General features: G+C 41.6%; 1 long non-coding RNA gene across 1 annotated transcript; it reads right to left on the bottom strand.

Annotated features, from left to right (window-relative positions):
• Nucleotides 1-1,168: 1,168 nt before the first annotated feature.
• LOC116785386 lies at nt 1,169-23,777 on the bottom strand. Its single transcript, XR_004356515.1, has 15 exons — nt 23,559-23,777; nt 23,256-23,349; nt 21,425-21,766; nt 20,439-20,514; nt 16,632-16,788; nt 15,724-15,937; nt 12,249-12,341; nt 11,459-11,566; nt 10,581-10,720; nt 9,235-9,373; nt 8,568-8,634; nt 6,974-7,123; nt 6,429-6,481; nt 5,931-5,991; nt 1,169-1,481 (listed from the first exon to the last, which is right to left on the bottom strand). It is a non-coding gene; the product is annotated as an uncharacterized LOC116785386 (long non-coding RNA).
• Between the last annotated feature and the right edge of the window lie 472 nt (nt 23,778-24,249).

Genomic DNA, 24,249 nt, shown 5'->3' with positions numbered 1-24,249 from the left:
TAACTTTGAATAGCAGATCTGTGGAATGATTCCCTTCCAGCTCACTCCTGTTGGAATTCAGAGCAAGGAATTGATCTTTTTCCCCTTCTTTTTAATTCTATTTCGGTTTTGAAACACCGGCGACTATTCAGCCTTTATTTCGTGTGTCACACGCCACTACCCCTGGGTTTGTTTGGGGTTGTTACTGTTGTTTTTAGCAAACAGAAGGTGTCAAACCCAAACCAGGTTTCATAACAAAGCCATTACATAACTGCCCAATTAGTAGCTCGTTCGCTGCTATTAATAGCAGCCTCCACATCCAACCCGCTTGGTTCGGTGCTACAATAACTGGCAAGGAGGGGCTTCACATTATTCATCCTCAGAGGAGAATAAATGAACTTCGTGGAGATTTATGAGAGTCAGAGTAACGTGCTGTTTATCAGCTGCCAGCCTGCTGCCTCTTCCAGTGCTCTTTGCTTTTCCCGACTCCCAGGAGATGTTCAACTCCCGTGGATTGTTCCTAAAAATCTGCATGTAAATAGATATCTATGTGCATCTCTCGCAGAGACAGAGGTGCTCTCAAGCAAGGAACCCTCTCTCTTTGGAACAGTATCTATAATTTGGTGTTATCTCTCATGTTCACACTGACTGACACAATGGAACTAATTCTCCAGAGATAGTGATGTTTTACTGTGGTTCCATTGGAGTTTCACCCCAAAGTTGGTTGTTGTTGTCCTCCATTCCAGCTATTTTGGGCTGGATGTTTGTCTTGCTGTGACCACTCGAGCACAGACATGCACCCAGAGGAATCTGAACAGTCTTCTGGAAGAATTCAACTGGAGTTTTGCTCATTTCAAGCCACTTGAGCTGCTGACCACAGAATCTGATCCAGAACTCCTTGTGCCTTTCTCTACAACACTTCTTTTATTCCCAAAGGAGAGATCAGATCTGACTTCTATTTTTAAAATAAGCTACTTCAAAGGTGAGCTAGTTAGATCTTACACTCCTCTGTTGCTGAATTCCAGTGTGGAAATAAAGAATTTTGTGAAGAGGTTTTTCCATGGCCTGATGACAACCTTCCACTCTTCATCACAGAAACTTCCTTTTATACCAAGTCTTTCATCTGACAAAAAGATGGGTCAAATCCAGGTGTATATATACATGCTTCTAAAATAATTTCTTCTCTCCCCTCCCTGGGTATCTCCACAACTCCCGAATGTCAGTCTGGCTGAGGTTTTACATCTCTCATGCTCTTCCATCTCTTCACTGGATCATGCTTCCCCATCAGCTGCTGTGTACAGGGACACCACAGTCTCTTCCACTCCTTTTCCCTAGGCACAGGTTGCTTCAGAATTAAGGATCTGCTTACATCAGTACAAAATGAGCCACATAATTAAAGGGCTTGACAGACTATTGATTCAGGTTTCTGTTTGGGCGTTGTTTCCTTGTTGATGTAGTTGTTCTTCAGACCTCGGGGCTTGACCTACAGATATATGTCCTCCCTGGGGAAAAGGAATGGGAAAACACAAGGAGAAGGATTTCCAGAGTCACCTACACGGGTTAGTTGGAACACAAGAAGAACAGGCACATTCTTTCATAGCCTTATTGAACTCATACAGTGTAAACCTCCAGCAATGTCTTCTCTTTCGTTTATCATTTCCTTTCTTCCTCTTATCCATGTTCTCACTTATCTCTTTCTTCCCATAAACTATTTAATAGTTAATAATCAATGTAAAACCGGAATGCAAAAATGTGAAATGTACCTGGCCAGGTAGAAAACAGCAATCAAATTTTCTTTCTGAAAACACTTTAAAAGACATCACCTTGATTTTGACAAATTCCATGTAAAAAGGGGGGGAAAAATTAAGGTAGAAGCAAAGAAAAATTTGAATAACAGTTTTTCAGAACTCAGTAAGCCATTCAGAACTGGAACAGGCTGAACATCTCTGAATCCTGTCTGAGCTTCAAAAGAGACATTGCAGGGATTGCAATAAATTAGGCTGCTATTCTCCCATTTTGCTGAGAAAATGAGTGTCATTTCTGTGTAGGAGAACTGGGTAGGATAAGCCTTAAGAATGGCTGGCAAAAGAACTTGGCAGAGAGAAACAGGCTTCCCCCTCAAACCCAGTGAACCAGCTCACCTTCGGTGTAGACCTGTCAAGTGAAAGCCTTACACAAAAATGCCTGTGACCCACTTTGTTTCGTAGGAAACGTGGATGTGAGGCTCTCAGATAAAGAATCATATATTGCCTGAGTGCTCAAAGCTACTTACACGAGAGAAGATTGCTTTATAAATAAGGATTTGTAGGATCCAACAAGCATAAGAGCATAAGGAAGGCCCGGCTGCGTCAAACCAGCGGCCTCTCCAGCCCCTCTGTGTTTCTTGGAGCAGCAGGAGGAAATGCCAGGCAGGAGGAAATCCTTCCCTCTGAGGGTGGGGAGGCCCTGGCACAGGTTGCCCAGAGATGCTGTGGCTGCCCCATCCCTGGAAGCATCCAAGGCCAGGTTGGATGAAGCTCTGAGCAACTCGGTCCAGTGGAAGGTGTCCCTGCTTTTTTGGAAGCTTTCTATGATTTCTACACAGCTCCAAAAGTATTTTACCCACAATTAAAAAAAAAAAGAAAGTATCAAACCATCCAAGCTGCTTTTCATCTGACAAACCTACAGAAGTGAAGGATTAATCTGCCCTGAGTGATTGAGAGAGATAAAAGCTTTGTGTTGAGTTCAGCAGCCCTGCCAAAGGGTTCAGAAAGCCGCTTCCCAAGTGTTAAAATAGTGCCCTCATCTGCATTTGTATTTAGCATCTCTGCAAGTAGCTTATGCACAGTCCCACCCATCACCTGCCGAAGAAGGGTTATATATCTATCCATGATATAAGATTTCTTCTTTATTTCAGGATGTGGAGACAGGGCTGTGGTTGTATCGTTTCTTTTCATCACCTTCCAATCTCAGCTGAAAAATAGGATCTATATAACCTTGAATGAGGAAAAGATATTTTCTAGATGATTAAAGCAAAGTAGTTCTGTGTAGCTCTCTGCCCTCCCTGCAGTGATTATCAAGGTTTACTTATTTCTTTTCAAAGCAAAAAAGAAAGATTCAGACCATCAAGTACCAGTAATGCGCTGGCTTTACCAATTATGCCCATTTTGGGAAGCTCATAGAAAAATTACAAGTTTTCAGTGTGAAAAAGACACATGATAATAAAAAGAGGGAGAAGCCTTTGGTCGAGACACTTTCCCATAATGTGTTCTTCTTAACAGGTAAGGTTGAACATCAGTCCCTAATATTTTTCCCAGCACATTTGCTTTGCCTTTCAGACTTTTTTTTTTTAAGGTGGATGAATGTGTTTAATAACTGAGCCACTGGTAATGGAATTATCTCCCGTGTCTCTATAAAAGGAAAGCATATGCTTTTATATAAATTAGTTATAGGCAAACGCCACAGTTGAAGTTATGGGCGTTATAAATAATGCCTGTCAGCTGAAATCTTCATCATGTTGAAAATTTAGGTTAAGTGAACGGAATAACAAGGAACCAGGGAGATTCAAGGTAGAAGTAACCTCCCAGTTTTCATACTGACAGGCATGGTGATGTATTGATCTCTCTGGCTGCAATAACTGCCTGCAGGGGATTTAAATGCTGCCAGCAGGTAAGGAGTTCATCACTGAGAAGGTGGTGTTTTAGGGGAGCCTGAGCCCAGTCCTGCCTGGGATTAACTGCAGACTTGAAACTACCCAGTGATCATTAAAACTGAACAGGTCATTTAGAAAGACAGCAGTAGGGAATGAAGGGGTCCCGTAGGAGATATCCTGGATCACGGAAAATGTCTTTGCTCACTGTTCCACCTTTAATTAATTTAGAAATACTGAGTATTTGCTAGTTCACGTCTTTTCAATCAGATCCATAAGAACAGAGTGGGTTGAATCTGTGAAATTGCAATGGGGATTACACCATTTGAGGCAACAGGAAACCTCGGCAAGGAATTTAGGAGCTCCTTGGTTTTCTTTCCAGTTTTTCTTCCCTGACTCCTCTGCAGGTCAGCCTGCCTGTGGGCCTTGTCTTTGCTCCAGGCACGAAGGAATTGAACATCTAGGACCAGGAGGATGCTTCTGGGCCATATATACGGGCGGGATCCACCTCTCATCTTCCTCTGCTAATCAGATTAAAATTCTACTCCAAGCCAACACAACATTATCAGTAAGAAAACTTCCCTTAATAGCCAGCCCACGCATCTCCATTTTCAGCGTGGAGCCATTTGTTCTGCTCCAGTGCTGCCCTTTAATTTCCATTATGCCTGTCCCCAAATGCTGTTAATGCCATTTCTGTGTTCAGAGAGCAGTTGCATCCTCTCTCAGTCTTTGGTTTCAGTCTCTGCTCGGAAGACAGGTTTTCCTTTTCCCTGTCATCCTTGAATGGCTGTTCAGAGCTGTTCAGAGCACGCTGTTCCATCCCCTGGCAGCTGTTCAGATTGGATTTGCTCTTTCTCAAATATGGCAAAGCCAAACTCTACATGTTATTTATAATTACATGTCCAAATCTCATTAGAATTATTGTTTGGGGTGGAGGGGGGTATCTCACCAGCCCTTCTCTATTTCTGCTTAAAATATAACAACATATTTATATCTACTCTGATAAATTCTGGCACCACAAATCCCATATAACCATCATCTGAATAAGGCAAAGCCAAGCCTATCTCCAAGTAGCTGTTTCCAAGTGATGCTCACACACTCAACTGGAGACAGCCAAAATTCAACAGGGATTTGGTCCAAGAGAGGAGACTCCCTCCCTCTCCACGAGAGAAGAGAAAGTTTGGACTCAGGCACGAGTAGAGTACACCAGATTCTTGATTCATCAACATTTTTCCTCCTACCTGTGTTCTCCTTTCGTTTATAAGGAGTGATAGAAATAAATTGTTTCTGTGGGGAACAGTTGTGTTTCTGTCCCCGTTTTGTTTAAAAAGCCACAATCTACATAGTGTTTTTCCCTTAGTGAACTAGCAGACCACTGCACTGTGTAAATATAGCATATATATCATACTGATGCATTTCCTAACTAATCATTTCTTGAAAACAGACTCAAGTTTCTCTGTACAATTCAGAATGAAATAGCATGGCCCCAAATCCCATTTTTTCCTGACTTTAGCAGTGCATTATTGTATTTCCAGGGGAGATATATGTGAGTTACCGAGTCTGATTGTGCAGTAATTGCCGTGCAGGGATTTACAACCTTTGCTATCTCGTTGTTAACAAAGGAACCTGCCAAACATGAGCTTTCCTTTCAGGAAAAACAATTAGCCATGCACAATGAAATCATGGATTATTGCTATTTTGGAACTTTTCCGAACTTTTGGCAGGTTTGCTCTGGAGACTCATATAACCTCTTGCTGCAGGATGGTTGGGACCCCATAAATATCAAGGTCAAGAGCAATCTCTGCTTATAATTGTCCAAAGAAATACGTTTCTGGCTCCTTTCATGATGTCATTGACATTGAGAAAAGTAATTGCTGAGGTTAAAATGTCTCTTGGTGACCTGTCTTGCAGTAAAATTGCTGTAAAATTGCTTACTCACAGTCACAACCCCCCCCCAGGGCTGGTGTTTGTGACCTGCCAGCTGCCTGATTGTGACTATTAGTTTGGGAGGCTGGATGGTTTAGGAAGATTAGGATAAATTCTCTGCATTGATCTCCGATTGAGAGAAGAAATGGCCCTTTTTCATTTGGAGATGGATCAGTGGAAATCATTTTCAAATACTACTGACTATTCATGAGCTGAAAACAACCATTAATTCCTTGCAGCAGCAGAGTTTTCTTATTTAAAAGGAACATCATTGGTTCAGAAATTACTCCTAAATTACCATCCCATTTTCCTCCCTGTCCCACAGGGAAAGAGAAAAGCCATGAGTGCCCCACTGGGTGTGTAAAAAGCTTTAAAAACCATCTTGGATAGTTCTCACCTGGTGTTGAGCCAAGGGTACACTGTTCAGGAGACCCTTAAACCAGCACAGAAGGGAAAAGCTGAAAGAGGACAGAGAGAGCAAAATCGTTGAGCAGTCAAGATGGCAAGAAAAAAAAACCAAGGAGCTGCTAAGGAAAAGGGAAGATGTAATTTAAATCTATTGCAGGGGATAAATAAAAACAATTGGAATTTTTTATCAGTTAGCATGAGTTCATTTTAGCTACCAGCACTTGCATCTGGTGGAGTTTTGGGGGTTGGTTTGTTTGGGTTTTTTCTTTATAAATTAACTGTTAAGTCACTGCTTGGAGCCAGAATCAAGTGGGTAAAAGAGAAGTAATATCAGTAAATGTAAAAAATGTAGGTAACCATGATGACAACAAACTGGACACTCAGTGTCTGGAACAGAGCTCTACAAACTGATGCACAAAGAGGAATCCACCATGAGTTTCTTCAAAAAGAACATCCTTGAGCACTAAGAGTAGGAGTAAGTAACTACCTGTAGTTTGATGACAGGCTCAGGCCTCCTCTGCTGCAACAGCCTCAGGATTTCTGCAAATTACAGAAGAGTCCCCAAACTCAAGAAGCCATTTCCAACCCTGAATAACAGTATATTTTAGTTGGTGTTTAAGAGACAGTTTTTCACGAGCCAAAATCAATTTTAAGCAACACGAGGTGTGAGAGAAAAAAGAATTAAACTGAAGAAAGTGACAATTGAGGAGTTAATAAAAATAGTTGGAGTAGATGCCCCCAAAACCACAAGCTTGGGCCAAAAAAAGAAAACCGCAGGTTGGAAAAGCAGCCTGGCTGTGAAGGAAATGAAAGTCACAACAAAGCAAGATAAATATTGCTGTTTTCATTTCCTTACTCTGTTCAACAACATTCCCTTCATTCCCAGGCATGGGCCGAGCCATGGAACAGAAGAAGGAAAAGGTGAGAGCAGCGAATACAGATGAAAACTTGCACTTAAAGGAAGAGAAACAAAGGGCATGAAAATATGAATATGGAAGGAGAGCTGAAATACTGAGTGTTTTTAAAAAGTACCTTTGCTTCCTGCGCTGGCCGTGGCAGTTTTGGACCAGCTTGGGAAGCAGGACCAGGAGCATCACTCCCACCTCCCCAAAAGCACTTTTCCAGATGTGAAGTCGTGAGATGCCAAGGGCAGGCTGTACACCAGAGAGCAAAGGACAGCAGCTGAAAAGTAAAATTGAAAATGACATTTTGAGGATAGAGAAGTATAGAAAATTTTGGTAAATGCAGCTGTCTGGGAAAAAGGCCCAGGGCCTGTTTCGAGCTTATTAATGCCAATGGCAGGTTTTTGAGCCTAGCAATGGGTAAAGACACTCCTTTTCTGGGTAAAATATCACAGTGATGCTGTGAGGTGACCTTCAAAGCTGTCCTTTGCAGAAGGAGCTGTGAAGGAACCCTCTGATCTGCCCGTCTCAAGGACAAGGTCAGCAGGAACACAGCCCACGCAGGGCTTGGCCCAAGCTCCTTCCCCTTGCCTGAGTCAATCACACACAAATTAACTTGGGCTTCTATGTTCTCCTCATCTCCTCTCACAGCCTTTCACCAACCAGGTATTTAAAATAAGTATTTCCTTCCTCCATCACTTGCTAATGTCTGTTGTCAGCCCAAGGTGAGAGAGAAAGAAATGCATGGAGCAGGATCCCAAGGCTGCCCATTCCTTTGGAACCTGATGCTTTATTTCAGCAGCTCTGCTGGGTCCCACTCTTTCAAAGCTTTCCATTTCTTGCCAGCTCAGGGGCTCCAGTTTCAAGGTTTTCTTTACAGTAACTCCTGGCTGTCCCAAGCCAAATGTACATATTTTTCAGCATAGATAAATCCCTTTCTCTCACATCTGAGAATAAGACAAATATATGAGCATTCAATATATCTTACTATTAACAGGGACAGAAACAAGGCGGCCAAGGCAATAAATTCCAGGAGAGAGGTTTCTCCCAGAGGACCAGAAGGAAGTAAATGAATAAAGGTACATATGTGAGACAAGTCTGAGTCCCAAACAAGACATCTGTGGAAGGGAGGGAGAGAATAAATCTCTCCCTTACTCTCAGAGGAACTGCATTAATCTTGCCTCAATTAGGCTTTTCTTAACTATTGCTGTCCCCCCATGAGCAAGCAAATAAAAATCCATAGGAAGGGTGGAAAGAGGAGAGCCACAGCCAAGGCAGAATGTTCCCTTTGGATGCCTGGAGAAGAAACACCTTCCATTTTCACTCCAGTGGGGTACAGAGTATTTCTCCTGTTCAGTAACAGAAAGGCACAGTCACTTCTCATGGCCATGGTTCACTTCCACACACACAGCAATTCCCGTGGTCTGTGTAAGGCAAACGTTCCTTCCCTGGGGAAGTCTCTTTGTAAGGTGCTGACAACCAGTGATCTGCTAATCTGACAATCCCAGAAGGTGTGTTTGTACCCCCACATCAGAGCAGGCAAGAACACCAGGATGCACCCATATGTGCCTTAGGTGTGTGGGAGGTGAGAATTCGGAGGGGACCTTTGCAGGCTTCCACATGTAACCTCCAGACATGCCAGTGTTGAGGTGTTTAATCATCTCCTGTGGGCAAACGACACAGAATGCAGAAACAGGCATCAAAATTATTCACAGCTTTCTTACCCAAGTGCTGTTTACATTTGTGGAAAGCCCAATCTGCTGCAGTCAGCGAGATCTACCTTCTCCATTTCTGCCAAAAAAAAAAAAGAGTATATATCTCTTCATCTGCCCATCCATCCACCCATCATCATCCCCTGTATCACAGCACCACAATTCCCTATAGCCAGCGTTGCATTAACACAAGGTAGTGGGGCTCCCCACCCAACTTCTACTCAGAGCTTGAACTCTTAGAGGTTGGGGCCATCCCATATTCCATGTTTTCTCAGTGCCCAGCACAACAGCAGCCCTCGGGTGACCTCCACATGGTCCTTTTTCCCTGTCCTCTGCTTATATAATGCAGATGATTCATTAATATGAAGTCGCCCGGAACACGGAACATCTGGGTCTGCTTTTTATTTTTTTCCTTATCCTGTGAAGTTGTCAAGTCAGCTCTGGGATATTTTGTCTAGAGCTGATCCTCAGAAGGTTCATGTAATTAGGATGGGAAATCCTTTCCAATTTCATCTTTTGGGGGATAATCCCATGTTGGTATATGCTATTTCCTGATGGGTGTTTGTGTCAGGAGAACATCTTTCTTCCTAGCTGTGTCCTTCAGCTCGTTTTGGAAAAGATAATCCTTGAGTCATTAACACTTTCTGTGGCCCTGTTGAGCTTGGCAGCGTTTTCTTACCCCAGACTTCTCAGCCATTTTTTTCCCTATGCATATTCCCAGGAAAGGTTCCTCCATCTGTTTGGCATTTTAATGCCGGGATGAGGCTCTGTTTATTGGGGGATGTGCCTGTTTCTACATAGGGTATTATCAGTTTTGCCTGTAAAAACATACCAGCTTTGTAAATTTGAGGGCAATGATTTATGGCCCCAATGCTGCTAATTCTCTCATTACTCCACTTCTTCCCAGACTACCATTTGAGCTAGCAGGGAAAAAGTGAGGAGAGGGGAGAGCTGTACACAGATTTTAAACGTATTTGGTTTTAATCAGCATTTAAAACCTGACCAGTTCTATAGTTAATTGCAATTTTTTCCCTATTTTGGTCAATATGTCATACTTTGAAATCTGACTCAAAATTGACAAACTAGTTAATACTTTATAAAGTTCATCTGGGTTTTTCTTTAAATGTAGTGATGTCACAACACAATCAGTCAGTTACTCTAGGTTTTAATAACAAAAAAACCCCAAACAAACAACCTCCCAAATTAAGCTGTGTTGTAACAAATGTGTTTGTATTTTTCTTAGCAAGGAGTTACTGTTGCTACAATTGTAGCAAAGTGGAGATAAGCAGCTGGAAAAATGCCTATGGGACACACTTCATAGCCCAGACCTTGATGCAAAGTCTAGAAACATTAGTTAATATTAAACATTCCATCGTGTAAGAGGCAGTTATTGCTTATATTACAACTATCTAGAAGGACACAACACTTTAGTCTGGCTGTATTAGATTATTGCATGGCTGGTGATTCTCACCCATTGTCAAATTCTTCTAACCCACTTCAAAATTTTCAGTCTTTAACCAAGATCTCTGTTGAGATTCAATTTTAATTGAATGCATATTAAGTAATTGTTAAATATTGGACATCTATAAATTGTCTTGACCTTGAACCTAATTATATATTTTACAGGGAGGCAAAGTAATTGATTATTATAATAAAACCATAACCAGTATATAGTTGATTACACACTGGATGACATCTTGATGTATGTATCTTGCTATCACAGAAAAAAAATCTGAATTTAGACAAAAAGAAGAAGAAAATTCTAAAAAAACCCTAACTAAGAACTTCACGTTATTGCCACGTCATGAACCACAAGATTCCAAGAGTACTTGAAATTCCCTGGAGAGCTGAGAACCAAGACTGACTCGATTATTCACCTGCCTTTGCTCATGCATTTGCTGAGTTGTTTTGTTGGGAGAATGAGGAAAATGTTTGGTTGACTCTTATATTTAGTTAGTGCTGGAGATTTTATGCTGTATGTTTCCATTTTATAGCAAAACCTTCTTGTCACTTGGATGCACCCACCTTTTGCCTGTTCCCCATGGACATCCCTCAGGAGCAAGGAAAACCTCCTGTCTCACTTTTAGCCAAACCACGGCAATATCTTCTGTTTCCTTCTGTTCCAAAACTTCCCACTGCTGGAATCTAAGCGCCTTCTTTGCTGCCTCAATGGAAAAGATTTAAAATCTGTTTAAGTAACTGAAGTAAGAGCAGCAAATTTGTCATTTGCCTCGGCCAAAGCTGCTCCTAACGCTGCTCTAAGCCCCAGTGCTCCCCCTGCATCCCTACCCGACGCTGGCAGATGCTGAGCCTGCGTGTCTGCCCTCCGGGGACGGAGCCATAAATGCCTTCCTCAAACCCTCATCCAGCCCCGTTCCCCCCACAGCAAAACTTAATGACTTCGCACAGGAGTCCAAAAACAAATGAGGCCCCTCACTAAGAGCAATTCCAGTCAGAGTTTACTTGTCCTTGCTTGACCTCAGCCTCCCCAGCTTTTGCTCTTTAAAATCCGTGTATTCTGTGGGTGGTGCTCATGGCATCTCCCTGACAGGGATGAAAGGCAGCCCTGAACAACCAGTTTATTATAGAGTAGATCTGTGACCAAAAAGGGAATGATTTCCCATTAAACTGAAGGCATGCAGAAATAGGACTGAAGAAAACGAGTCCAGCTGATGTGAAATGCATGGCCTTAATGGTCTGGGCACCAGTCTTGGTGACAGTGGGGAATGAAGTTTATAGCATTTGGCACAGAACTGAGGCAGATTCGTGGTGTTAAGTGTTTTTGTCAGTGTTTATGGGTTGGGGCAAAGCTTAATATGTGCTAGAAAGCAGAGGGTAAATAAGATATGAGTCGGTTCTGTTGGTTTGGTTTGTTGTTTGTTTTTTTTTCCCTGAAAACTCACGTTTTAGAGCTGATGCTGCGCTTGGTGAGAACCCAACTCACGATTTCTGCCTGTCTGGGTTGGCAGGACTCAGTGTTTGTTACCAGCGTGGTGTTGCTGTGAACACTTCTACAACAAAGATCACAGAATCATGGAACCACTAAAGCTGGAAAAGACCTCCAGGATCATCATCAAGTGCAACCACGGCCACTGAACCCACTGAATGAATGACATGTTCTGAAGATTGAAATTTGACTTGAGGAAAACATAGGAACATATTTTCTGTTCATTTTTGGTGATGCAGGCCAACATAAAACTCAGGGGGGGAAAAAAAGTTTGTTCTGTGAGGTTGGACACACTGCTAATAAATAAAAAATGAAATCAGATTACAAACACCAGATCCTCACGCAACGTAATTCACTTCCCTTCCACTGATTTAAGCAAGTATTAAATTGATTTAAAGGCAGCTCTGTCAACTTCTATCACCAAGGGGTTTGGTTCTGAATATCTAAGAACTTGATTTCTTCAAGTCTCTTATATTTATCATCCCTGTGGTGCACAGAGAGGCTGAGCATGTCTCTGCCAGACAGCTGAATAAAACCCAGATCCCTCACCACGTGACCTCGGTTTGGATCACTCCACGTAGGAACACATATGGATACACAAGTACATTTTTTTTAATATATATTAAAAAAATATATATAAATAAATATATATTTTATATATACATGAAAATAAGCAAAACTACACAGATGACATAGATAACTTATTAAGTTATATATATTTATAAAAATATTAACAAAAAAATTACCAATTCCTCGTGGCTTGATCCCATGCCTTGTCTTTGTTCCCTCACATTTATTCATTCTCCCTTCACACTGCCTTGCCCCTGAAGGCTCAGGATCTGTAACCAGAGAGAGAATAACTTCTGTAAATCTCAAATTACAATAATCCAGGATTTAAGAAGTAAAATGGTACCATTACAGCAGATAATTGTAACTCTGGAGAAATAGGTCAGAGCCGCAGTTCATCTCAGCGCTGCTACCAACAAATGAGGTCAGGTTTTGCTTTCTTTATGTGCTGTTGCTTTAAAAGAAAAGAGCTTTATTTTTTTTTTATTCTGTATTGATGGGGAGTGAATTCACAGGTAGCAACACTAAAGGAGATAAAGAGTAGGAATTAAATCTCTGGTCTGTGCGGCCTTGGGTATCCAGTCCCACCCAACACAGGCACAAGTCAATGCTCCTTTCAATATTCCTTATAAAATCACAAACATTGCTCTAATTCAGTTGCATACAAAGTGTGTGCAAACACGACAGGATTTTCCAAACATCCTGCAAACATAAGAGCATTTTCCAAATACCCTCAGTGTAAAGGATAAACGTGCAGGCTCCTCTCCACCACAGCATGTGCTCCTTCTTAGAGAGAAATTATCTCTGTAGTACAACTAAAAGAAATGAAAATAAGAACCCCAGCACTTTCTGTGATTGCTTTTGTGGAATGTAGTCATCCAAGGAAGAATTTCGTGCAGCTGGTAAAGGCGGTGTGACTACAAAAAAAAAATACAGCCTTCCTATAAATTCCCCGGGATCCCTGAGGAAACCTCAGGAAACAGGCTATTGCAATGCAGATTTGCATGGTTCCCTGAGGAATACTGCACTTCCACAAATCCTTCCCTGAAGAGATTTAGCTTTTCAACAGTTTGTGCTCAAGTGCAATTAATTTTGATGGCCCCTGCACGATTACAAGTCTAATGTTTAGGTTTGCTATCAATTACCACACCAGACTCTTCCTGGGTCACTACTCCATGAGCTACTATGGCTTTACTTATGTTGTAGCCATCTCCATCATCTCTGGAAATAAAAAGCTTGGGGCACATGGGTCTGTCTGAACCAGCTGAAGTGTAAAGGAACAGTAATCACAACAAATAAATAAATAGCCACTCAAGGGTTTGCTGTCAAGTATTAGAAGCGTGGAAGAAATTAATGGGCACCTCCTCTGTTCTACAGCCTGAGATACAAGTTCAGTTTTGATTCAAACAATAGATGTTGATGTGAATAATAAGACCTGTGTGCAGGTCTTGTGTGCAAACATTTGCTAATTAATGCAGTTTGTTAATGGCAAGTATTGGGAGAGATGTTGTAAAAACCCAATCAGCCTGTGCTAGGAGTGAGCTGTTAGTCCTTTTCTGATTAAAAAAGTTTATCAGGAACCCCAAGAGTTTGCAGTCAAGGCTTCTTTAAGTTTTCTGCTTCAATATTCATCTATATACATCATCTATGAAATATTTACAGAGGAAACCACTTAAAACAATGAAATATGAATGAGTCCTTGGTGGAGGCAATGCATTTTCTCTGCCAGGTTTTACCCAGAGTGGTATTTGGGGAGGGAGGTTTATGCAGGGATGGGATCCTCTAATGAATCTGGCCAAGGGGAATCAATAAGACAGTAATTAATTTAACTCCTTCTCCCTATTTTTCAAAGTGACAGATTTATGATGGGCCATGAAAAAAACATTAAGCATTATCTTTTTCCCTCTACTGGAGGCAGGGTGGGTGGATGAAGATAACGGGGCTGTGGCTGTTCCTTATCTGACACAGGGGTCTGCTGGTCACAGAGGGAAGTTCTGACCTAAAGAAAAAGGCACAAGGGAACAAGGAAGAGCTGGGAATAGCAGGAGAGCAGGCTTGGTTCTGTGACTGCCTGAAGCCATTCTGGAGGAACCACCAAATGACAGCTGTCACTAGGAATAACCACAGCATATGGGGCACTTCCCAGGAAAACACAGTGAGATTAAACCATAAAATCACAGAACAACAAGCACACATTGCATTTGGTGGGGTTCTTTGCATTTATCTGTATTTGACCCCATTTATGAGCCATTTGAATTGCTGTACTTAGAAAGAGAAATTACTTTCCCTACAGCTTCAATTTGGTTTTTTCTTTTATTATTTTTCCCCAGATATTCTCCTCTTCCTTCTCTCTCTTTTTTCTTTCAATGTAAATAATAGAAGGATTCTAACAGCCATACCAGCTGCTGAAACTGAGAAATCAAAGCAATAAAAGAGCATTTAAACCACCACTTGTATATTCATTCTCCCTCCCTTTCTATAAAGTCAGCAAGTTTCTTACATTCTTGATATTATGTAATATCTTTTTATTCTTGACTATAAGTGTTTTTCAACATTGCCTCTATTGCCACGTGTGAAAATTCCCTTTATCTTTAGGTTTCTACCACTCAGTCACCAATACAATGAAACCCAGAAAGCCTAAGAACCCCTGACAGGTCACATAAACTCAAAAGCTGTTCCACTGAAATTTGATAGAAATAGTTGCAGTCGCAATATTCGGGTCACCACAGGAATTAAACAAGGGCTTGACTCGCTTTTTATGGATAAAATGTACAATAACCACTTTCCTACAAGAGTACAAAGACAGTAAACTGTGTGTGTGTGTTACACTTTTCTTTGTTAGTACTAATTTCCCCTCTCCTTGATCAAACCAAAGGAACTACTAAAGCTCTTGAAAAACTACCACAGTTTCAATTTAGACCACTTCAGTTTAGTGAGCACTTTCAATTTAAAATACACACTCCAGCAATTCCTCTCGACCAAATACAAAATACTTTCCTTTACAGCTGCCCAGAATAATACAGGATTTGAGCTCTCTTAACTCTTACTCTCCAAACTCCAAGGGGAAAATATTATTGCATGCTGAGAGTCATTACAGCCATTCCAGCCAAGTTATTGAAAAAACCTGTAGTTTCACCAGTCTGTGCTGATACTTTCTGAGCAATAGTGGAGATTTTGGAAGTTTTTGTAGGTAAGTGTTTTCAGCATCTGTGTGACCAGGTTGTACCCACTCCAGCACCTGCAGAACTCCTCGGTGGCTCTGTTTATCCCAAAGGTGTTCTTGTTTGTAGGAGGTAAAATGGTTTTCTAAGCCAGCAGGAAGAGCCTGCTCCCAGGGAGTGCTGAGGGATTGCTGGAGGGAAGTGGAGTGGAATCTTTCAAAGATGGAAAGCTGCACTTTGAGGACGTGCAGATATTAAAACAGAAGTCTTAGTCACGGTTTAGTAAAGCAGAATCAGAGTTTATAACCTGCTGAGTGCCCCTGCATCTCACCTGCCTGGACATTTCCCTGTGTTTAGACTGGACAGGCCAAGCATTTCTCCTCCTAAGGATGAGGAACACACCACCACTCCCAGTTTATAACTCCCACAGCTTCCCAGGAAAAACCATATTGATTATATGCAATACATGAAAATGATATTAGAATACACTTACCACACATGGTGGGTGAAAATCTGGGCAACTTCAGCCTCTTCCAACTCCTTTTCTTGGCTATTGCACTCCATAATGCCAAATCCTACCAGGCTGGGGGGCTTTTGCTGCACTAAGGTGCTGCTTCCACTTTGAACCTGAATTCTTTTTACTCCTTCCACTTATATGATTTAAGGTCTTCAGTCCTCACACAATTACTTTCTATTTTCTGTATGGACTATTTATTTTACATCCAAAAAGAAGAACAAGGGAAAAAGGAAAAAAAAAAAGGAATACCTTAGCAAAAGATGAAAGCATATGTTCCTTCTTTGTGATGCTATATCCACTCCGGGAGCAGAAAAGGTTATCAAGTCTCTTCTATCTTGAATATATTTAGTAAATTAAATCTCTGTCTAATCATTTCACTGACTTTCATACTTCACTGATACTTCACAAGGAAGATAATATAACAACTTGAAAAAATGTGTACTCCTTCTTCCCAGTGTTTCCTCCTATAGCTTGCTATATATTATTTCCAGGATAATGAATACCAGTGCAGAGCTATCTTCTAACTGTCATCTGGTTTTACTTTAGTCATCCTGAAAGACTTGGGAGTTGTTTTTCAATTGTTTTTGCACCCAATTCAACTAGTAACTTCATAACATGCAGATCAGCTAAGTGAGAAAAAGAAAAGGTCAGGACAATCAGGAAAATTTTTAAAGAGGAGTATTTAGTGTAATCAAGTATTTGTTAATGCTTTGCCCTTCTACATCATTACTATTTTCTGGTTTAAAGTCATTTGCTGCAAGAAAAGGATCTCTCTTATTCGTGAAATACCTCAAGAATGCATTTAGATATTTCCTTAGGTTTAATATATTTGGGAAAGTTGTCTCAGAAGCCTATTAGTTGACTTTTACTGCTTTTTTACTTACCTACACTGTTTGACACAAGCTTTTGACGTAGCTGTAATTAAATGCTGTTGGTTAACTTCTGTCTGAATCCAGCTGGGGCTGAGGCATCCCAAAATAACAACAGGCTCCAGGATGCCTTTTGGGAGTTGGTATTGTATCCTCAAAAGCTGGAACAGAACTGTACTGAAATTATATTTCTATATGTGATTTATTCTCAATGCTGAGGCCAACTTTTAATTCCCGACCCCTGTGCCAGTCAGACTTTGCATCTCATCACTCCCCATCAACACTCATTCTTACTTAGAGATTACACTTCACTCACAATAAATCCACCACCCTGGTGCATTTTTTACTGCAGTTTTCTGGCTAGTAGTAAAGCATTCTAATTTATCGAGCCAAATCTTTGCATTTTCACAGAAGCTTTACTCACCCCTTAAATTTGCCTTGTGAAATACGAATAATTCCAATATTATACATTAGAAAATAGTAAGGCAGACTTCTGCATAAGAATTAGTGATAAATTATTTGCTGACACAGCTCGCTGTTCACACACATCCACAATCACACTGCTATACAGGTATTTTTTTAACCTGTACAAGACCTCTCTGACGGTTTTTCCTAAACCAGCTCCAGTGGGTTAAATAGCAAGGTCAGGGTTACGTGGTTATTACAGTTGCCAGGATTAGGAAAAAATATCTATCAATGAGAAAATTCAGTAATACCAATAAATAAATAACACCTCTACTGCCTGAAAGCAAAATAATTCTGAAAGGACGGGCTTAAAAAGTGTTAGTTGTATTGCAAACTTGAAGGAAAACTGAGATTAAAACCAAACTGATGAGGAATTATGCCAGTACACCCTCCTCTGTTCCTCTGGAGGAATAATCCACTGTCCCAGGTTGCTCCAAGCCCCATCCACCCTGGCCTTGCACACTTCCAGGGATGGATGCCGGGCAGTTGTACCTCAGCAAAGGCTCTGTTGAAGGGAAAAGCTGGTGTTTGGATTTGCTCTGGATGTCCCCGCAGCTGTGAAACGTGGATGGCAGTGTTGCTGGAACAACCTCTCTTGGGAGGTTTCCTGTACTTTCTGCTTGCAGCATCGCCAAGAATATTCCTAAGGCAGCTTTTTCACAGTGACTTGGAATTTCACACTCTAGATGAAAGCAATTCAAAAGCAACCAGAGTTTAAAAGAAACAGAGTATTTCAGGTTGGCTGTGTTAAACTGAAGAAATGAGCAGGCTTAAAGGGAAAGATTCCTTCTTTTGGAATCCAGAATGGATCTTTTGGATCCAGGATGTCTCTGGATCTCTGCCTGTAGCTGGAAGCAACTGAAATGGCACAGTAGCATAGCTGGCTTATCCATGTTTTTAAAAAGTACTGTCCTCTCCTAGCCTAGGGAAATATATTCCCGTAGCATTTTATCGTCTGCGTGCTTAAGAATTCCACCTCAAGCACTGTGTTGTGTTTTACCCACCAAACTCCAGGCAGGAAAAAGCTCTGCTCCCCACGACCTGCAGGAAAGGTCGCTGGTCTCTGGAGAAACCTCCCAAAGCAGCCTCCAATCCGTGTGTGTGCAGCGGCTCACACGAGAAATATTTCCATCTCCAGCTTCCCCAAGGACATCTGTTTCATTTTGGACTTTTTTTAAAAAACCACCTCTATGTCAGCAGCTGAAAAACAAGGAGACGTGTTGGAGTCGGCTCTGGAACTGCTCCTGAGCTCTCACATGGGCTGTGCTCGATGCCAAAGAGTTCCAGTGCTTGGGTCTCACTGGAGTGTTGTCTCTGGTGTCACCACGGGCACAGCTTCCAAGTCCTGCAGATTTAATGAGCCTGAGCACGCTTCTCACATCCCCAAGCACAGCAGCTGGAACCTGAAACAGATATCCCAAGCTTCCTTTCCTAAGGATGGTATGTAGAGAGGGCCTAAGGCGAGCCATCAACACCCAGAAGCCATCGATTTAAGAGGATTTATGGATGGAAAAGTAGAGGTGTTCAAATTCCAGGGTCAGGATGCTTAATAAACTATTTGTCTGCCTGTGAGACTAAGTTTGCTAACATCACATGATAACACAAGTCTCTTGGCTTATCTTCGGTTGCATAAACATGGTTTTGTACTAAATATACACATAGACAATGATTGAGAATACATGTTTTAAACAGTCATCTGCTGGTGTGAAAACCCAGATGAATGCTTTTGTTGTCTGGGGGTTTTTTGTTTCAAAACTGGATGAGGAACCAACATGTCTTCTGCTTTACAAGCCAATTCCGCCTGTATTTTTTCCCAGAGGCCAAGTATGTAAAGCCAGAGTCTTCATTTGCAGGGAACTCTGCAGTTATCTTCCATGCTTCTCTAATCCCACATTTTCTCTAATTCTACATTTCACAGCCCAAAAACTTTTAGGTCCAGCTGAACAATCCTCAGAACATTGTCCCTTACTCCAAGTGCTGGTTGTTATTCTCCCAGAGCTGCAGAGAGCTCGTTCCAGATACAATCCCAGCTTTTCTCTCATGCTCCTCAGGTGCCTGTTCTTCACAGGAGCTGCTGCTAAACATGAGAAACATGGAGAAAGAAGTCACAGCCACAGCATTCATGGAGAACATGAAAAGATATATTGTACTTTTCAGGGAAGAACGCAGCTTGGGAGGCAATGAGAATGAATCACAGTGAATCATTTTCACTCGCTGAACTTAGTACAGAAATGGGGGGAGAAGGTCTGAGCGCGAAAATATTCCCTCTCTCATTCTATAAAGTAACAGCTAAACCTTCTCAGGACTCCTTTGAAAGCTGTATGAAACATTTGGTGTAGATACACTTTCTGTACAAGCCCTTGGCAGAGTGAAATCATACAGGAAGAAAACCCACCGGCTGATTTAACAGTGGCAGCAAGTGCTACAATGGCAGGATTTGGGATTTAGAGAGTTTTGTAGAATTATAGAATCATTCAGGTTGGAAAAGCCCTCTAAGATCATCGAGTCCAACCGTTTCCCTGGCACTGCCAAGGTCACCAAGTGCCACATCTACATATCTTTTAAATCCCTCCAGTGATGGTGACTCAAACGAATCCATGGGTTATGAAAACATTGCAATAAACTGCATTTTGATCAAAGTTACTCTGGTCATTCTGGGGAGAAAACACCTTCAAGAAGATCAAAAGGCAGTCTGGCACAGTTCTAAACTGGAAATCCTTTGTAGAGAACAAGCTAAATCGATGAGGAGCCGGTGAAGAGGGATGGGAACTGAAACTCGCAGGGGGAAAAGTTACAAGGAGAAGACCAGCACATACCCCAGGATTCCAGTGAGGAGTGTTCAATCCCTCCCCCCCCCCAGTGGTTCTTGGATGAAGCAATAAGTGCAGCTGCCTCTGGAGAAGGAGGGTAACAGTGTTTACCAAGTCCATTTTGCACTGACTCATCTCCACACCGCGTTACTACAAGTTGGCCTCTGCTGGGGAAGAAAGTTTGGCAGGAGGAGATTGCTCTCTTGCTCAAGGTCTTCTTGCTGACTAGCAAGGGCCAAGTTCTCCAGAGGAGAACTGGAAAAGGTGCCAGGAAGTGTAACTCAGTGTGTTTTTCTTTTCTTTCTTGGTCACAAAGAGGAGTTGCTGCCCAGTACCACAGAATATATGAGTACTCCCTTCCCAATCCTTACCATGTAAAAGGGAAGAGCTCCAGAATACTGAGGATTCCCCTGATACCCCAAATCAGAGCTCTCTGTGCCCTCCTCCCCACTGCCCCCCCCCATCAATTTAAAATAAAAAGAATGACCTCACCCTTTCTTTGGAAAAAATTAATAAACTACAAGGCATCTTAATGACAAATCCTTACTGGGATGAGTAATTCTTTGTTGGAGAACAGCACCTGGAGTAGGAGGTTTTTGTGTTTGGTTTCAATCTACACACACCTTCATGGGGAACATAAAGAATTATAAGATGATCAGAGGGCTAGACCAGGAAATTAGAATTGAAAAAACAATTTGAATGAGGGTGCACACTTCTAATGATCTGGGTAATTAAACATTGGAACAATTTAGCAAGATTGGGGCGGATTTTCCATATGGTTTAACATGTTTGTACTTAGACTGCTTCATAACACGGTATCTGTAGCAAATTTATAAACACAGTTTGCTAACACAGATTTTTGCTTCAACTTGCAGCAAGTGCATAAATAGATTTGAAATCGTTCACAGGAAGGCTAATTAAAAAAATGAATCACTGTATCAGCCATGTTGGTGATCCCACCCACCCTTCAGACAGCAACAGGGAGAGTTCAACTCATCTCCAAAAGGGCAGATTGGGTTAGAAAAGAAAAATAATATTCATAAGAGATTTATAATTAAAGCCAAAGATTCATTTCCGTTGGAAACAGATGGTCAGGCAAAGGGATAATTTAGCTAAAGCCTGTGCTTCAACTTGCTAACAGAAGCATGGATTTAATCTTCCATCCAGTTGCACAGGGTAACCTGTTTATTGTGCATTATGGATCAGGGAATATCTGCACCACTTAAAAACCAGCACTGCTGCTCTCAGTGACAAGAAATTAAAACTGCAAGTGAGGAGAAAAATGAACAAGACTTATAAAACTCCAGGGGAGAATGAAAGACTGAGGGCTGGGTAATCGGGAGGAAGCCAGCGTGGTGATAATGGGGGGTAGATATAGAAGGTATCACTGAGATGTTGTGGTGGGTAAGTGGAGGGCATTGGATAGACAACAAAGAGGTTGTTTTTCTTTGTTTCTTCAAGGTGAACTAAGGAACCAGTTGCAGTATTGTATGGACAAATCTCAGCGACTGAACTGGAAACACACCTTCATACCTTGGGAAGTCTTCTATCTCAGGAGACAACGTGGAGGAGAGTCACTGACATGTCTTTTCTTCTGGGAATAAAGGAAAAGTGTTGGTAACATCACATCTAAACTGGTTTTCCTTCCACCTACCCTCCCCATAATGAACAATTTTGGTTCACTGCTGTCACACCTACCTTAGTAATTCTCCAAATGCCCATTTAAGCCAGCGTGCATCTCACCTGGGCCTGTGCAGAGCAGCAACTACAAACCCTCAAACCTGCCCTGCTTTCCTCATTAAAGCTGTTAATGCTTCCAGCAGTACTGACACCCTTGCAGGGCAGCTCTGCTTCTGTTCAGATTTTCTGAAGGTACTTGGTGAAAAAAAAAAAGCATGAAATAAATGATCTTTGGGGAAATCATATCAGTAGGCAATTACAGACTGAATAAGTCTGGAATCAGAAGACAGATGGAGTGTATTTCCTCATTCACCAGTGATAGACCAGCACGTTGCGCTCAGAATGAGGATTTGTCCACAGTCATGGAAATGGAGCAGCTATTTTATGGCACTGATTACTCACCTACAAGATCTTCAACATGTTCTGTTGGGAAATGCAACCACTAAAACACTTCAGTTATGCAAGAGACCCTGAGGGCTATATCTGAATAAATGCAATATCTCTGATTTAAATAAGTGGGAATAAAACAGAGTTTACTCTCTGGGATTGGGAAATAAGAAAAAGTGACTTGAAAATTTACTCCATAGAGAGGGACATCCGTGTTTTCCTTGAATTGGACATTATAGGCATGGCTGGTATTAGTATATTTTGGGATATAAAATATAGTAAGAGAGTTTATTCTGTATCCTTTCTCTTGTCTAGATTTTCATCTCATGTTTAGCACTGGGACTTCTAGAAAATGACTGTAGGAGATGAGACAAAGAATAGAAATGCTGTGAGAAAACATCAAAAACTTTTTCTGGGACAGTTTCAAACTTGAGGGTTTTCAGGATTTTTTATAAGAGTAAACAATACCTAAGGAGCAAAAGATTGCCTGACATGGGCCAACAACAATAAACACAAACTGCAGAGGCAGCTCCCTGCCTGGGAGTGCCATCCCAAGCCCGGAGCAGCAGGGGATGCTCTAGGCTCAGTGCAGCCCACAGGGCAGAGTCTGAGGAGCGCTCCTTTCTCCTCAGAAGGGAATATTCCTCTATATAGTTTGAGTGACACTAATATTGGAATATTTTATTCACTTTTAATGTCCGCATTTTTCACAGTCTACCGAAAATCTGGAGAAGGTGTGCAAAAAAGCCTCAATTTGTATTTGGGAACTGGAGAAAGTGCCATACAATGATTAGACTCCATGGAGCCAATCTGTTCAGCTTCTGAAAAAACCGAAATGTTGGAATGCAGATGTACAATCATAAGAGGAAAACACCAGGTGCCAAAGGACTCTTTGTCTTGGGGATAAAAATAACATAAGGCTGGAATCTGTAGTCAGACAAAAAATCTAATTAGAAAGAAGGCATATTAGCTCAATATTAACTCAGATATTAACCACTGCAAGAGATTTTCAATGGGAAGTAATAGATTCCTAACATTTTTCTGATGCAAATCACAACCGGATGTTTTTCTTCGTGTTAGTTCAAGAAACAGTTACCTTCTAGTTAAATAGAATTTACTGGGTCTGAATGATGAAGTGGGAATTAAAGACAAAGAGAGGAAATGGCAACCTGAATTGTGTGTCTTTAGCAAGACACTGTGTATGTCACAAGGCTACTGTGCAAACAGGGCAACGCAAACTGTTATTATCTGCTTATGAATTCAGCTGAATTTAGGATTATGCTGTAGGAAATGTTACCTGTGTGGCTTTGAGGAACGACCATGACTAAGAGGAGAAAGATTTTAGCTGGACTTCAAGGACTCTCTCCCAGTACAAGGCCTCCTGTTGGTCTCTGCTGGCACGGATGGGAAGGAAAAAGATGTCAGTAAGATCTCAGCCTGCTGAGAATCTTCCACTGATTTCAGTACAAGCATCCCATCAGTTCAGTCAGTGCGTGGGAGTAAGAGAGTGATGGGAGGGAAGGACAGGAACCACAAAGGGCACCACTTCATCTCAGCCCGCTCATTAGCTGGGATAACCATGGGCTCTTGGCATACTCACACGTTAGGAAGTTTAATGACTGCTGTTAAGGACTCTGTGGCTGTGGGAGGCTGAGGAGAGCACTGGAAACAGCACAGCCTGTTCCTCCTGACACAAACCAGGCACTTCTTGTTCTTCTCTGCTGCCATTCCATGCAGGGGGTTCCTAAGCAGGCTTTCACATCCGATGTTGAAAGCAGAATTAATCATGTAGCCTTTTTACTTGCAAAGAGAAGAGAGAAAAAAATATCTAGTGGCAGTAAAAATCTCAAAGAAATCATGTCTAAAGACAAAAGGTTGTGAGTTGCTGAAGTCATCAGGGCGGAAGGCCAGGGCTCTGTGCTCTCTCTGTACTTTTGCACTTTTGCAAATCCTTCTTTGTGGATTTCTTTCAAATCCTCCACTCCATGGCCACATAGTAATAGGAGATCAATTATTTAAGTGTGTTAGAAAAGGCTCTGGCTAAGAGATTGCTTAGGGATCGCTTGAGAGCCCAAATGATTTGCTAAAGATAAACTGCACTGACCCAAAAGCTCCGATATGCTCTTTATCAGCACTAACTGTATTCCCTCCATCCAGAGTGACAAAATGTAATGGAATCTGCTAAAGAGAACCTAAATAACACTGGAACCAATTACCATCAATAAGGTATGCTGTCAGAGAAAGACTTTTAAAAGTGTTGCCCAGAGGTAAGAAACTACTAGTTACGCCCT

Source organism: Chiroxiphia lanceolata, chromosome 4 (assembly GCF_009829145.1).
Source record: "Chiroxiphia lanceolata isolate bChiLan1 chromosome 4, bChiLan1.pri, whole genome shotgun sequence".
In the NCBI taxonomy this organism is placed as follows: Eukaryota; Metazoa; Chordata; class Aves; order Passeriformes; family Pipridae; genus Chiroxiphia; species Chiroxiphia lanceolata.
Note: the sequence above shows the minus strand (reverse complement) of the source record. Positions and strands in the feature narration are given on the sequence as shown.